A 16257-nucleotide genomic window follows, 5' to 3' on the forward strand; every position below is an offset into this window, starting at 1 on the left:
TCTTCGGAGCACGAGCAAGCACTCATTGAAACTATGTTCACCAGTGGGCTGCAGCAAATTAACAGACATGCGAATGTGAACGCCAGACTTCTCGATCTTATTTTCGTCAATCGACCAGAACAACTTGACATTTTAGAACCGTCCGTATCATTGTTGCCTGTTGACAATCATCATGTGCCATTTATATGACGAGAGCGCCGACAATTTTATCGAACAGACCGAGCCAGATGACAACCTTCTTTACGATTTTCAGTTTTGTGATTTTGGACAGCTTAAAATGGTTTTGGATGATATTGACTGGAATAGCATGTTGCTATACGGATCTGTGGATGGAATAGTATCGATATTCTATGACAAGCTTCACTCAGTGCTTAGAGAACATGTACAGCGAAAAAGACGCACATCACAAACTTCCAGCAAACCATGGTGGCCCTCTGAACTACGACATATACGCAATGTCCTCAGGAAAGCCCGTCACCGCTTTTTCATTTCTAAACCCGAGCGCGATCGAGAATATCTTTGAGAAATAGAAGTGTCGTACAAATCAGTGCTCTCATCCACCTACAATAACTATTTAATCAGAATCCAAGCCAGCATCAGACACAATCCATCGCGCTTTTGGAAATTCGTAAAGGAACGGCAAACTTTCTCCAGCATCCCGCAAATTGTTATTTTTAACAATGTCCAGGCTAACACCAATGCGGATGCCGCTAACCTGTTCGCTAGGTTCTTCGAGAGCGTGTTTAGCAGAGCATCTCCTGTACAAAAGAGTGACTGTTTTACACATATTCCTTCACACAACATCAACCCTAGCCGTGGAGTTGCCGGCCTAGAATAGCACTTCGGGTCTTGGTCCCTGTCCCTGTCGTATGAGGCGACTAATCGGGTGACAACGCGAGTAAGGGCGCGGTAAAGCCTATTGGAGATTGCACGGAGGGAATACCGTGTACAGGAGCCACGAAAGGAGTGCCAAGCACATCAGGATTGACGCCAGTAAGATGCTGATTACGACATACTGGTTACGACATAGAAAACGGACACGATACGGAAACGATTTCAACACGACGCTAAAGGCTGACAGTCGTACTATCCTGTTCCCTGAGTAAGGAAGGGTGACACCGTCCTGAAATGGCGTTTGGGCTAATAGTGCGGTTGCCCCCGTCCCGGTAATAACTTGGCAAGTCTTTGGGTACGTTCGATGCTCGTCTAGGCCCAGGCACTAGGTACTAGGCGTCAGATGTCACATTCCTGACTTGCGCTGATCTGGCTCTGAACACGGTCCCCATGAAGGACCGTGTCAACCCCTGCATGGCCTCACTGCTTGCATAGATAACCATGGGATCACTGGTAGCGACTATGTACAACGAGCGGAGATAGCGGCCCGAAGTTGGGACCCAGAAAAATATGAATAGTTGCAATAACACACCAACAAACGATGGAGAGGAGAATGTGTTCGCGAGAAGCGGACGAATGCTGAGGTCACCTGTCACTCGAGTAGCCACAACGAGTACAAGCAACACAAAACCACAAGAAGTGTTTGCTGCCCAAGCATTCCAAGGAGATCTTGGCTCCGTACAGAGCCAGTTGTTTACGCTGACCTCAAGCGCATCCCAAGAAGGGCAACTTGGGAGGCTCAGCATCACGGACGTTAGGAAAAAGGTCAACGAACTTTACGAGTTCGTGAAGGACAAAAACAATATCATCAGATGAGCATCAGATCAGCCGTCATGGTTGCTGAACGCGAGCATAAGGAGCTGCAGATGAGAGCAGAGGGTGCTGAAAAGGCTCTGCTCGAGGCGAGGGAGAAACCCGTCGAGATACTTGAGACGCCGAAGGGTCCTCTGAACACACGATCGGACAAGAGAAGGAGGGACACCCCAGGAGAAGAAGAAGAGCTGAAAAAGGCCAAGAACGATCTGAGTAACGCGAAAGGAGGTGAAAGCAGTGAATGGCGTACTGTCGATAACCAGGCAGAAAACGCCAAAAACAGAAGGAGAAGAAGAAAAAAGTTGAGCAGGAAAAGAAGAAACTCGGACCTCGATTGGAGCGAATCAAGGGCGATGCTTTGATCGTTGAAGTGTCAGCAGGAGTATCGTATGCAGCTATCCTTCGGAAAGTGAGAGACGATCCGGAGTTGCAGACACTCGGCGAGAACGTCGTGAAAACTAGGCGCACGCAGAAAGGCGAGATGCTCTTAAAAAAGATCCAGCGGTTAAGAGCTCTGCTTTCAAACAACTCATTGAGAAGTCATTAGGGGAGGAGGCGAAGGTGAGAGCTCTCTCTCTCAGGAATCAACCATCGAGTGCCGGTATCTGGACGAGATCACGACTGTTGAGGAATTGAGAACTGCGTTACAGTCACAATGTGACCTTGGCGATGTGCCAATGACAATCCGGCTGAGAAAGGGGTACGGTGGGACACAAACGGCCTCGATACGGCTCTCGAAACAAGCTGCGAATAAACTGGTGGAGAAGGGTAAAATAAAAGTGGGGTGGTCCGTGTGCCCGATGAAAGCTACCCCTCGTATGGCCAAGCAAATGGAGAGATGCTTTCAATGCATGGGCTTCGGTCACCAGGCGAAAAACTGCGGTGGTCCTGACAGATCGAAATTGTGCAGGAAGTGCGGGACGGAAGGTCACGTTGCTAGAGACTACACAAAGCAACCGAGGTGCATGTTGTGCAAGGAGGAGGACGGAAACGAACACGTCACAGGTAGCTTCAAATGTCCGGCGTACAAAAAGGTGATTGCGGGTTCGCAGTAATGGAGGTTACCCAGCTCAACCTCAATCATTGCGACATAGCACAGCAATTGTTGTGGCAGTCAACAACTGAAACTAAATGCGACGTTGCAATGATCGCAGAACCATACCGAGTTCCTCGCGATAACGGAAACTGGGCGGTGGATAAAGCAGGGATGGCTGCAATACTAGTGATGGGAAGGTACCCCATCCAAGAAGTGGTGGAAAGCTCACAGGAAGGTTTCGTGATCGTCAAAATCAACGGAATCTTCATGTGTAGTTGCTATGCACCCCCAAGATGGTCAGCGGAGCAGTTTCACGAGATGTTGGACGTACTCACGAATAAGGTCAGCGGCCGCAAACCAGTCATCATCGGAGGAGACTTCAACGCCTGGGCTGAGGAGTGGGGAAGCAGATGCACCAACGCCAGGGGGTACAGCCTACTAGAAGCCTTCGCAAAACTAGACGTCACACTTCTGAACGAAGGCACTAGCATTACCTTTCGAAGGGACGGCCGCGAATCCATCATCGATGTAACTTTCTGCAGTCCATCACTGGCGGCTAATACGAAGTGGAGAGTGTCGGAGGGATACACACACAGCGACCACCAGGCAATCCTGTATAGTGTCGGCCAACGGAATCCCGCAGCGGTACGGAATACAAGAACCTTTGAGCGGAAGTGGAGGACAAAGGTTTTTGACAAGGAGCTTTTCGTCGAAGCACTACGCATAGACAGCAGAACTCCTAATCTGAGCGCCGACGGACTGACAGGAACATTGGTGAAGGCATGCGATACAGCGATGCCGAGAAGACTGAACCCGACGAATGAACGACGTCCAGCCTACTGGTGGAACGAGACACTCAGCATCCTCCGCGCTAACTGTTTACGAGCCAGAAGAAGAGTCCAGAGGGCACGAACCGATGTAGAGAGAGAGGAGCACCGCGCGTCTTTCCGAGCGACCAGAGCCGCCTTGAAACGAGAGATACGTAGAAGCAAACCGAACTGCTATAGGGAGCTGTGTCGAGAAATCGACGCAAATCCTTAGGGTGAAGCATATCGAATCGTGATGGCGAAATTCCGTAGTTCAACGACTCCCATGGAATTATGTCCGGAAAAACTCGAGGTCATTGTGAATGAACTCTTTCCGCAGCATGACCCACCGACGTGACCACCCACACTGTACGGTGAGGACGAAGCAGATAACGCACAAGTCACCAACGAAGAACTCATCGCGGTGGCAAAAGGTCTAAAGTTGAAAAAAGCACCCGGCCCCGACGGAATCCCCAATGTGGCCCTGAAATCGGCGATCCTTGCTTTCCCCGACATGTTCAGGGTGGTGCTGCAGAAATGCCTGGATGACGGTCTCTTCCCTGCGGAATGGAAGATACAAAAGTTGGTGCTGCTCCCGAAACCAGGAAAGCCACCTGGAGATCCAGCGTCGTATAGGCCTATTTGTTTGTTGGATACTTTGGGAAAGCTCTTGGAGAGGGTTATTCTCAACAGACTGGTGAAATGCACGGAGGATGACCACGGATTGTCGAAAATGCAGTTCGGGTTCCGGAAAGGAAAGTCGACAGTGGACGCTATTCGGACAGTTATCGAGAAAGCTCAGGTCTCGCTTAAACAAAAACGAAGAGGCGACCGTTACTACGCGGTGATTTTGATTGACGTGAAGAACGCCTTCAATAGTGCCAGCTGGGAGGCCATCGCCGAGGCGCTACACAGATTGAAGGTCCCTGGCTACCTGTACAGGATACTGAGGAGTTATTTCCAGAATCGGATCCTGGTATACAACACAGACAGGGGACAGATACTGAAGAATATCTCGGCGGGAGTCCCACAAGGTTCCATCCTAGGTCCTACGCTTTGGAACACGATGTACGACGGTGTTCTAAGGCTGAAGCTACCCAGAGGTGTGGAGATCGTGGGCTTCGCGGACGACATCGTAACAACGGTAACGGTTCAGGAGGTGGAAATGTTGGCGACTGAGGCTGTAGACATGATCGGTAGTTGGATGGACAGCGTAAAGCTCCAGATGGCACATCACAAAACCGAGGTGCTGTTAGTGAGCAATCGTAAGGCAGTGCTGCGGGCAGAGGTATCGGTCGGAGGACATACCATCGTTTCGAAGCGGGCGGTGAAGTACCTCGGAGTCATGATCGACAACCGGCTGAACTTCAATCAGCACGTCGACTATGCATGTGGGAAGGCGTCAAAGGCCATCAACGTGGTGGCGAGGATCATGCCAAATAGCTTTGGCCCAAGCAGCAGCAAGAGGCGTCTCTTGGCAAGTGTATCTTCGTCGATACTGAGGTATGGTGGCCCTGCTCTGGAAACCCACCGAAATCGGAGGAAGCTGAACAGCACATTCCGACTCATGGCCATGCGAGTCGTAAGTGCTTATAGGACCATTTCGACAGAAGCTGTGTTTGTAATCGCCGGAATGATTCCCATCTGCATCACTCTGGCGGAAGATAGCGAGTGCTACAAGCGACGGGAAAGCAGAGGTATCCGGAAATTGATGAGAGCGGAGTCGTTGGACAAATGGCAGTATGAATGGGATATGGCAGAACAGGAAACACGGTGAAGTTAACTTTTACTTGACGCAGTTTCTGTCTGGACATGGCTGTTTCAGGCAATATCTACACCGGTTCGGGCACGCAGTTTCCCCCCTCTGTCCGGAGTGTGGAGATATGGAGGAAACACCGGAGCACGTCGTTTTTGTCTGTCCCAGGTTCACCGAAAGGCGAACAACGGCGATGGCTGTTGCAAGAGATGGTACCTCACGAGAGTAGCTGTGACGGGGTGCGCGTTGTGTTGGAGGGCACCACCTAATCCGCTCTCCGCTGGGAAGAGAAATCCTGCGAGGGTGACTGTGACGGGGCGCGCGTCAAGTTGGAGGGCGCTTCCTAATCGGTGCACGTCTCGACAGGTAAACGGATACTGCCGCGGAGAACAGCAAAAGGCCTGCCTGACAACGCCTGATCGTGGCCTGGATGGAGGAATTTCGAAGCATTTCGAAGGAACGAGCATCAAGGATGAAGCCATGATCAAAATGGTGCATACCCCACGAGAGTAGCTGTGACGGAGTGCGCGTCAGGTTGGAGGGCACTGCCTAATCGGCGCTCCGTTGGGAAGAGAAATCCTGCGAGGGTGACTGTGACGGGGCGCGCGTCAAGTTGGAGGGCGCTTCTAATCGGTTCACGTCTCGACAGGTGAGAAACCCCGCGAGGGTGGCTGTGACGGGTTGCGCGTCAAGTTGGAGGGCAATTCCTAATCGGTTCACGTCTCGACGGGTAAATGGATGCCTGCGAAGAGGACATCAGCGCAGTGGAATTAATATCGAATAGAGAGAAAAAATATTGAGAAAAAGGGAAGGACAACGCTAGTTAGCGTTGAAAACTCGAGAAGTGCATGAGCACAGCCGCCCCCTGAAGTAGTCGCCTAGATGTGGTCCCAGGGGGAATAAGGCAACGAGTAGAGGGCTTGGTTTTTGTGGGTGCGATCCCCACTCGACGTCTGGGTTAACCCTTCCCAGGTAAGGCTGGTAGAGCGTTCCTCACCTCTTAAAAAAAAAACACACAACATCAACCTACCCGACATTCAATTTACTCTTGAGGAAGAAGAAAAAGCTCTTGATGACCTTGACATTAAAAAGGGATGTGGTACTGATGGCATAAAACCTTTGTTGCTAAAAAGTTGCGCCAAAGAACTTGCGAATCCAATTGCTCGTATATTTAATCGATCGCTTCAGGAAAGAACCTTTCCAGCGGCTTGGAAATCTGCCAACGTCATTCCTATTCACAAATCTGGCAATTACAATAAGGTGATAAATTCTCGTGGCGTATCTATTCTTTGCTTTCTCAGCAAGGTATTTGAGAAACTGATGCACAATATTCTCTACAACGCGGCGTCAGCGATTATCTTCGAAGGTCAACAAGGGTTTATCTAGCATCGTTCTACTACAACGAACCTTATGTGCTACGTCACTGCACTGTCACATGAAATTGAAGAGAGGCGACGAGATGACGCGGTGTATATTGACTTCGCGAAAGCCTTTTACACTGTTCCGCACATTCTTGTTGTTGAGAAGCTAAAGTGCATATGTTTTCCTGACTCGATTACGGAGTGGATTTTTTCATATCTTCGTGATCGTACAAACTATGGATTGTTTAGTTCTTCAAGAAGATATAAATACACTGCTGGAATGGTGAGGTGATAACGGAATGCGGGTCAATGAGAAGAAATTCAAAATAATTTCCTTTGGTCGCTCGAACCGCCCCATCCTGTTTCAATATAAAATGGAAACGACAATGTTGGAACGTATATCGTCCATATGTGACCTCGGAGTCATTATCGATTCGAAGCTACGATTCATTGAGCACGTGGGCATTATGACGGCTAAAGCTTTCTCTGTGCTGGGATTCATTCGCCGTCATGCATACGAGTTTACTGACGTTTACGTTTTAATGACACTGTACTGTTCGTTGGTACGAAGCATTCTGGAGTACACTGCCCCTGTTTGGACTCCCTTCTACGTAGCTCATACACTGATGATCGAACGGGTGCAGAAAAAGTTTCTACGTTATGCTCTGGGACGACTTCCATGGAACGACCCTACCAATCTTCCGCCTTATTCCGACCGGTGCAGACTAATTGGATTGGAGCCACTATCGACCAGACGCGTTACAATGCAGCGGATATTCATTCTCGATATAATTCAAGGAGGTATTGACTGCCCTGAGCTTCTCGCACAGATTCCGTTGAACGTTTCTCCTCGACGCTTTCGGAACTCATGTTTACTAGCCATTCCTTACCACAGAACGAATTACGGCTACAACAACCCGTTTGATACATGTCTGTTGGTGACGTATTTGACTTCAATTTGACTAAAAATGTGTTTAAATCTAAGATTACTAATTATACCTAGTTTGTAAGCAAACAAAATCAGTCTGTACGAATAATCGAAGACGGTGTTAGAATAAAATTCAAATATTATATTATTAGAATTCATATCAGTTTTAGTTCGTATACAATTACAAATTAAATTTTGCTTTCCGTCTAATAATAAAATGCACACTATACAATGTCCCATGGTGGTTACGTTTCATATGCAATTGTGTGGACAACCGCAAAATTCAACTGAGCTGTTCCAAATGAAAAGTTCACTTGTATTAGCTGAACGACTCTGAGTCGCTCACCATGATGAACTAATTTGTCCATCTCTAGTATCACGTAACTATTAATAGAAAAGAAAATGTGTTTGTGAGGTAGGTAAAACTTATTCAAAGCCAAAAAAGAAAAAAAAACAAGAATTAATTTTAATTTATTTGTATATCAGGAATAATTCATCATAATGGGGGATACGTTGACTTAACACATTAAGGACCGAACGTTTTGGGGCAAACTGGAACGCTTCGGATTCCACGAATGAAATCGTTTTCTTCGATGTGGATGAGACAAGGGTGCGCTATCGGTAGGCCTTGTTAGATTCTTGGCAAACCAAGGATTTAACCTTCAAGTGCAAAAAACTCGGGTTATTTCGTGATCTATCCGTAACAGACGGAACGCGAATCACGAGAAAACTCGTGAGCGGTCCGCAGTGTGTTAACACTTTGCCGCCCGCACGCCTCGAAAAAAAATATTTGCTAGGCGCCGGCAGCGCTAATTCGGATTACTTGGCGCCGGCTGTTCATGATCTATCGGAAATTGTAAATTGTTAAGTTTTACTAATCTCATCATTAGTTCTCAAAAGTTCTAAGCCCGGTTCCCATACTTTCATGAAATTTCGAAGTTATACTACATGAGCTGAAAAGTCCCTGGATTTTTCAACAGATGGCGCCACTAAAAATGAACAATATTCATTTCGAGAGTTATTGATATTCATCCACAATCTTCTGACATCAATCCCAGAAAAAAACTAAGGAAGTTATCTGTGTAGGAAATTTAGAAACCATAAAATTTCTAAAAATAACAATTTGAAAGGCCACTTAATGAAAAAAATAATAAATATACCTTCCGAATACACCAAAAAACTCGTAGATAAGACTAAAGACAGCTAAAGATAGTGGCAATGAACAAGGGATACCATAATAATGATGAAATTAGGAAATTGGCCAACGCCATTGAAATCTAGTAGAGATTTCAACCAGCGTACGATTATGAGTTTGAGTCAATTCTCATACATTAGCACATACATTCGCCATTTTTAGAGGATTAAAAACCATCATTCTGAAAGCAGATAGCAAACCTTTTAACTCTCATATGACACAATAATTTTATCTAAATAGAATGTTCCGAAAGCTTGTTTTCGACATTCTAAAAGAAGGGAAAAGAGTTCTGCATGGTGGAGTACGATTACGGATTTGAGTCACTGTATATCAAAGCGGCATGAAGGCAAATATTCATGGTGTAAAAATTCAAATCACCGAAATTACCGATTATTGATTGTAAAATTACCGGTAAGGGATGAGCATGGCATAATCTTCATCGATTTCCCATAGAAGGGAAAAAAATTACCGGAGAGTGTTATGCAGCGTTATTGGAAAAACTGTTCGACGAAATAAAGAAAAAACGGTCCCATATGGCGAAGAAAATAGTTCTGTATCATCACGACAACGTACCGTCGCATACGCCTTTAACCACCACCATATTCTCCAGACTTGGCTCCCAGCGACTACTATATGTTCCCAAACCTCAAGCGTTGGCTTGAAAGAGATTCACATTGGAAGAGAAAGTCATCGTAGAAACTGAGGCATATTTCGAAGACTCAGACATTTCCTATTAGAGAAAGGGAATCGAAATGTTGGAAACTCACTATACCGAAGGAAACTATGTTGAGGAATAAATACAATCTAACCCAAAAATGATAGTTTTCATTAAAAATCCCTGGACTTTTCAGCCAATGTAGTATAGTCTGCAAACGAATATTATTTCACCAAAAAAGCTATTTCCTCCCGATGATTTAGAATAAGTCTAATAACTAGAATAAGGCAATGGAAAGAAATCACAATACCATAGCTATCAATTAAAAATCGAGTAGGTTTATGATTTCATGTGTATTTTGCCTCAAAATAACACGGAATCATAGACACTTCAACATTTCTTTGTTTCTTTTCCATAAACTTCATATTCAATGTAATCAACCAGGACATATTTTTTCGTTTATCGATCCACATATAACGGGTGTTCAATAAAAAATGAGATTTTTTTCAGTGATATAAAATATATATGGTTAAAAATAAAAAAAAAATATTTCAAGCATATTGAATTGCTTGAAATATTTTTTTTTTATTTTTAACCATTTTTATTAAAAACATAACGGTTGTTCTTCAAAAAAAAAAAGTCAGTGAATGTTGGCAAAGGGGCCGTGCTCAGCCGTATGACGCAACTTGGTGGAGATGCTCTCACAAGAGCGCTGAACGGCACTGACATCCATCTTCCGGATGCAATTCCTCGTGGTCAGCTGCTTGGTGTTCGTGGTCCGCTGATTATTCGTGTACACCAGGGCACTGAGGGAGCCCAAAGAATCCTCGAGCGGACGGCACTGGTGCAAGTTGGTTGGGTTCCGTTCCTTGGGTACGTACGGTATCTGTATTTCCTCGAGGTACGCCAACGTCTTCTTGGGGTACTGGGAAGACGCCTTGTCCGGCCAGAAGACGTACCTCACATCAGAATAATGCTCCTCTAAGAACGGAACCAGAATCTTCTCCACCTTCTGGTTGAAGGCAAGTCCGCTCGGTTTGTTAAACCAAGGCCCTTTGTCGGAGATTGCAATATACAGCATAACTTTCTTCTTAAACTTATGCTTGTATTTGTACTTCATCCCGGGGGTGTGAACGCCTTATCGCTGGTATAGTACCGGTCATTGTCAGGAATGTGGGACTTTGAAAGCGGAAAATAACTCTCGTCGTCCAGCACGTACAGACGAATGAACTCTCAGAGTTTAAAGTCTCTTTAATCCATCATCATCATTTTTTGTCCAGCACGAACGATGTCCCGCGACAATTCTTCATCATCCACCGGCACTGTGATTTCACGGTCGCTATCTGCTCATCCGTGTACTTTGGGGACCTAGTCTTCTTTCGACAGACGATGCCTTCCTTCTTGAGGATTCTGTGGATGTAGAAATGGGGGTAGCGAAATTTTCGGCCGGCGTAACGCAAACTCGTACCGTCTTTGTTGTCGAACAGATTTTTCAGAGATTTCTTTTTCGTCATAATCTTCGCCGGACGGCCACTACCGTCTTCAGCTCGACGTTCTGGGTTGCCAGAATCTGGTAAACAGTAATCACCCGAGCGAAAAGAAACGAGCAACCCGCTTCTAGGAAGCCCAGAGAGCAATTCTCTCGGTGAGGAAAATTTTACGCACTTTACTTCCTTCACAGAAAGGTATTGGAATCATTCTCATTTTTAAATGAACACCCGTTACTACGTCTACCATTCCACCATGTTATGTGTTACACTGATATTCATTGACACGTTGAGTGCCGCTATTTTATACCGTCTCTAGGAAATTATCAAAAGTATTAGGGCCATCTTTTCCTATCGTAGTGGAAGGTATTTTTGTTCGAAAGGGAATGCTTATATGCTTATATTAGTCACCTTTATCATCATATGTTATACTGTCATTCACCGGTGACAGACGCAGCCTGAGTGAGTTTTTTCAATGGTGTTCGGAAAAAATAGTTAGACAGCACAAATTTTTTTTCCGAACATTTTCAATCGCAAGAAAGATTTTGCACATCGTCGATGTTTGGGTTAAGCATATGTTGGAGGGAGAACATGCGCTCCAAATGGATGCACGCTGATGAAATTGGAATTTAAGTACAATGCTGTGTTAGATTTTGGAGACTGGTTTAAAAACTCAAACGAAAGAAACAGCAGAGCAACCAACGATAATGGCACTACATACCGATTTTGACGTAGAGCTACGCCTTTCAGGAAGGGTGTATGCTAAACATTGTAATTCACTTATCCCTAAACAGTCATACGCGTCATACTTTAGCATTATTCAACGATGTAATAGTTTACATTTTTTAAAACGAATTTAAATGTCTAGTGAACTTTTTCACGAATGTATACGGAGCTTCTATGAATAATAGGTAACGGTACTCACTATAAACAAAATATTATTAGCGTGGAAAGATAAGAGGATATCTTTCAAGGGAAATTATTTCCGACCGCAAAGGGTTAATGAAAACTGGAAGCATTCTTATTTCCCCATACATTTGTTCTGCCGATTTGTGTGCTTATCAACCCGTATCGTCAATAACGAGCAACTGGTATATTCGTTTCTGCACATTTTCAACATATTAGGTATAAATAAGCCATCCGCGATTTGAAGCCACACCATCAAACTAAGATCATTCAATAATACTCATATTCAATCATACACTCGACAAAAAATAGTGGAACAGAGTGCTAAATCGAAAATTCTAAGCGATTTTTAACATGCTGTAACTTTGTGAAAAATTAACGCATATCGATGGGATGTACATCATTTTAAAGGTACAATTTTCAGGTATTAGAATATTCTACGTGAATATTTTTATCTTGGTGTATGTAGATGTAGTGAACAACAATGCCAGAAAAGTTTTTTTTTCTGTTTTTTTTAAAGATTTTGTGTACTAACACAATTTTTTTCTAACCAACTCACCAGCAAATCCAATTAACATTATCAACTAGTTTTATTTTGGTTCCTAGAACGTTCCTGTATAACCTTTTCATACAAGGACATTTCAGTTTGAATGGAAAATTACCCCGTCGTCTTTGATGATGAATAATTCAATAAATAATCATACATTGAATTCTGCACAAGGATAATTTGTTACTTTGACAAAAAAAACTGCATTTAAATTTTTTGCATCGATTTCCAAAAATATGCTTAAACAGGATTTTTATAGTTATTTAAGAAATCTGTTGTAATGCTGCAAATATTGCAGTAAGTTCTAATGTTTGTATGCAAATTTCTAGCCTAGTGTATTCCCTAAACATCTGAACGTTTTATATTATTACCGTATTTTGTACGTCGATTTTTCAAAGTTTGAAGTAAATTAGGGGAGCACTTCATCACAATTGTACCAGAAATACAGAATGCTCTGCGTACTCTCAGAATGATCGATTCCTACTTTTCGTCTTCATGATTTTGTAGGAGAGGAGTGCATGGATGTGTGGAAATGCGTATGTATACGTGTGAGTATCATCAGTGTTACTTTTCTTGAAACAATCCACTATATAGAGAAAACGTTTGCTCCTTTGATCGGAGAAATATTTGGCAGGAAAAAAGACAGGGAAAAAGGGAAAAAGTTGCAAGAATTTTTTTTTCAAGCAAAATGCATTTGAAAAATAAATTTGGTTAACTCCACATCACCAGGCATCAAATTTTTTATATTCCGCACAAAAAAAAATAGCACAGAAAAATACTCACAAAAAGAGAAAATGGCACTTAAATAAATCGCACAAAATCAGGTTTGGCTGTATTTCAAATCGGATGCTTTTTGCTACCATTCATTCCACGATGTCTACTATACTTCTGCTCTCCAGCCAGCGAGCGGTGTGCATCATTTCTTCAGAATGGGAGAAAAGAATTCAAAAACAAAGCAAAGATTTATTTTTCAGTTTAGCTAATCACACTATACAAATGTGTTTATAACCGTTCCCGGAAAATAAATCGCCCTAGAAAACAACTGCAACAAAAACAACCGATCAGAAAATGTGTAATGTCACAAGTAGGCTGGAAATATAGTGGCACGAGATAAATATATATATATATATATATATATATATATATATATATATATATATATATATATATATATATATATATATATATATATATATATATATGCATAGTCAATTTTTTTGAATTCTTCCTAAAATAATTTTTCGATAATTTTATTTTTTTTTCTAATTTTTCGAAAAAATCATCCTAAATATTTTCCAAAGTAATCTATCATTGTATTTTGGGTGAAGATAAACTCGCAAAACATCCCGTGATGATATTTTACACGTACGTGGGAAAATCGTTCTTTCATATGTAAAGATATGTTTCTATATATAGGGTTGGGGAAAAATTAATGTCGTATTTCTGATCGAAATTTGACGATTTATTTAACATACTTAAAATTATCCAATTTAAGTCAAATATGCGCCGTTTTGTTCGCAAACTTGTTGCCATTTAGAAGGCAACTTCATTATCCCCCCCTTATAAAACCCCCCCTCCTTATTTGCAAAAAACTCAGACAGTCAGTTTTCGCAAGCCTCTTTTGAGGCCAACTTAGTATCACCACAGCGTTTTGCATGGACCGGAAGAGATGATAATCACTTGGAGCCACGTCCGGTCAATACGGTGGGTGCAATAGGACATCCCATCCGAGCTCCCGTAGCTTCTGGCGGGTCATCAAAGATTGTGAGGCCGAGCGTTGTCCTGGTGGAAAACAACACAATTCCTATTGATCATTTCTGGCCGCTTCTGGTCAATCGCCTGCTTCAAACAGTCAAGCTGCTCACAGTAGAGAACCGAGTTGAGGGTCTGGCCATAGTTGAGGAGCTCATAGTGGATAATTCCCTTCCAATCCCACCAAACACACAGCAAAACCTTCCTGACCGTCAATCCGGGCTTGGCGATGGTTTGGGCCGGCTCACCGCGCTCCGACCACGACTTTTTTCGCTTTAGGTTGTCGAGTTCGTTTCGTTTCAGCAGGCGTTGATTCGGTCTAAAAGAATTTTTTGCGTCAACTCGTGTGGCACTCATACATCCAACTTCTTTGAAATCCAATTTTCTGCAAATGGTTCCAAACGGTTTTATGGTCTATACCCAGTTCCTGGCCAATCGAGCGAGTGCTCACATGCCGGTATACTTGGATAATTTAAACGATTTTATCGGTTTCCACGACGATTGGCCTACCAGAAGGGGGTGCTTCTTCGACAGCCACTACACCAGAACGAAGTCGATCAAACCAACGCTGTGCTGTGCGAATCGTTACAGTATTGGGTTCATAAACTTGCTTGGTGGACTCCATCTTTGACGCGCTATAACTTAAGACTGAAAAGGACAATCACAACACTGTTAAAACGAAACATGTAGCACAGATTGTCGTCTTCAAATTGCCGTATAGTATGACCCGATGCGATAAGTACAACACAAACTTCGTCCCGCCCTAAATTTGTGTTTTGTCATCAACACCTTCAAACATTCACGTTTTCTTTCTATGAGCAAGTTCATGGGTCCAATCGCAGAACTATTCATTGATTGACCTTTTAATCAACCCCGTTGAATTTACCTTTTACTATAAAATTCCTAGTATTTCTAACAAAACTCATCATTATAATATCAGATTATTTTCAGACACAATTCTCGTTCAAGATACACATATGGGATAAATGTTTTATACAGAAAATATGATACAATAAAGACAGCCCTAAATCGGAAAATTCCTTCCTCGAGTTCTGCTCTTATCAACACATCCGGTGATCCTTTTTGTGGTATAGATGGAAGAAGGTATAGGAGTGCGTTATGTGATGATTAAAATCCATTCCCAGTCTCGAACAAAGATCAATTTCGCTAGCGCAAACATCAAATGGACTAACAGCATTTGTCACTATGTAATTGTAGAACATATGGGAATTTAATTTTCCGAATTTTCCCTTTTTCTTTCAGAGTTTTCCGAAAATTTTCAATTGTCATATTTGGAGGGGTGTCATACCATCATAGAAACATTTCTCATACCCAAAAACCCTCACATCCCAAATTGTCTTGTCTGTCTCGAGTTATGCAGAAGTTTTTGTTTCGTTTGTATGGCAGCCCCCCTTAGAGGGGGAGGAGGAGTGTTTTCACCATAGAAACGTTTCGTGCCCCGTAAAACCTTCACATGCCAAATTTGACTCCATTTGCGTATAGTTTTCGAGTTATGCAGAAATTGTTGTTACATTTGTATGACAGCACCCTCCCCCTCCCCCCTTGAAGAGTGGGATGGAGAGTCTAACCATCATAGAAAAATTTTTTGCACCCTAACACCTTCACATGCAAAATTTTGTTTCATTTTCTTGATCAGTTCTCGAATTATGCAGAAATTAGCATTTCATTTCTATGGCAGCATCCCCCCTTCCCTCAGAAAAATGGGAGGAGTGTTGAACCACCTTAGAAATGTTTCTTGCCCCCTAAAACCTCCACATGTCAAATTTGGTTCAGTTTGCTGGATTAGTTCCTGAATTATGAAGAAATTTGTATGGCAGACCCCCTTCTCCCTCCCCCCCTCAGAGAGAGGGGAGGAGTGTATATTCACCATGGAAACGTTTCGTGTTCCTTAAAACATTCGCATGGCAAATTTGGCTCCATTTGCTTGATTAGTTTTCGAATTTTGCAGAAATTTGTCTTTCATTTGTATGGCAGTACCCTTTAGAGAGTGTGGAGTGTCTCACCATCGTAAAAATATTTATTGCTCCCTAAAACCTCCACATGCAAATTTGGTTTCATTTGCTTGAATAATTCTCGAGTAATGTAGAAATTTGTGTTTCA

The sequence above is a fragment of the Toxorhynchites rutilus genome, chromosome 3 (assembly GCF_029784135.1).
Source record: "Toxorhynchites rutilus septentrionalis strain SRP chromosome 3, ASM2978413v1, whole genome shotgun sequence".
NCBI lineage: Eukaryota > Metazoa > Arthropoda > Insecta > Diptera > Culicidae > Toxorhynchites > Toxorhynchites rutilus.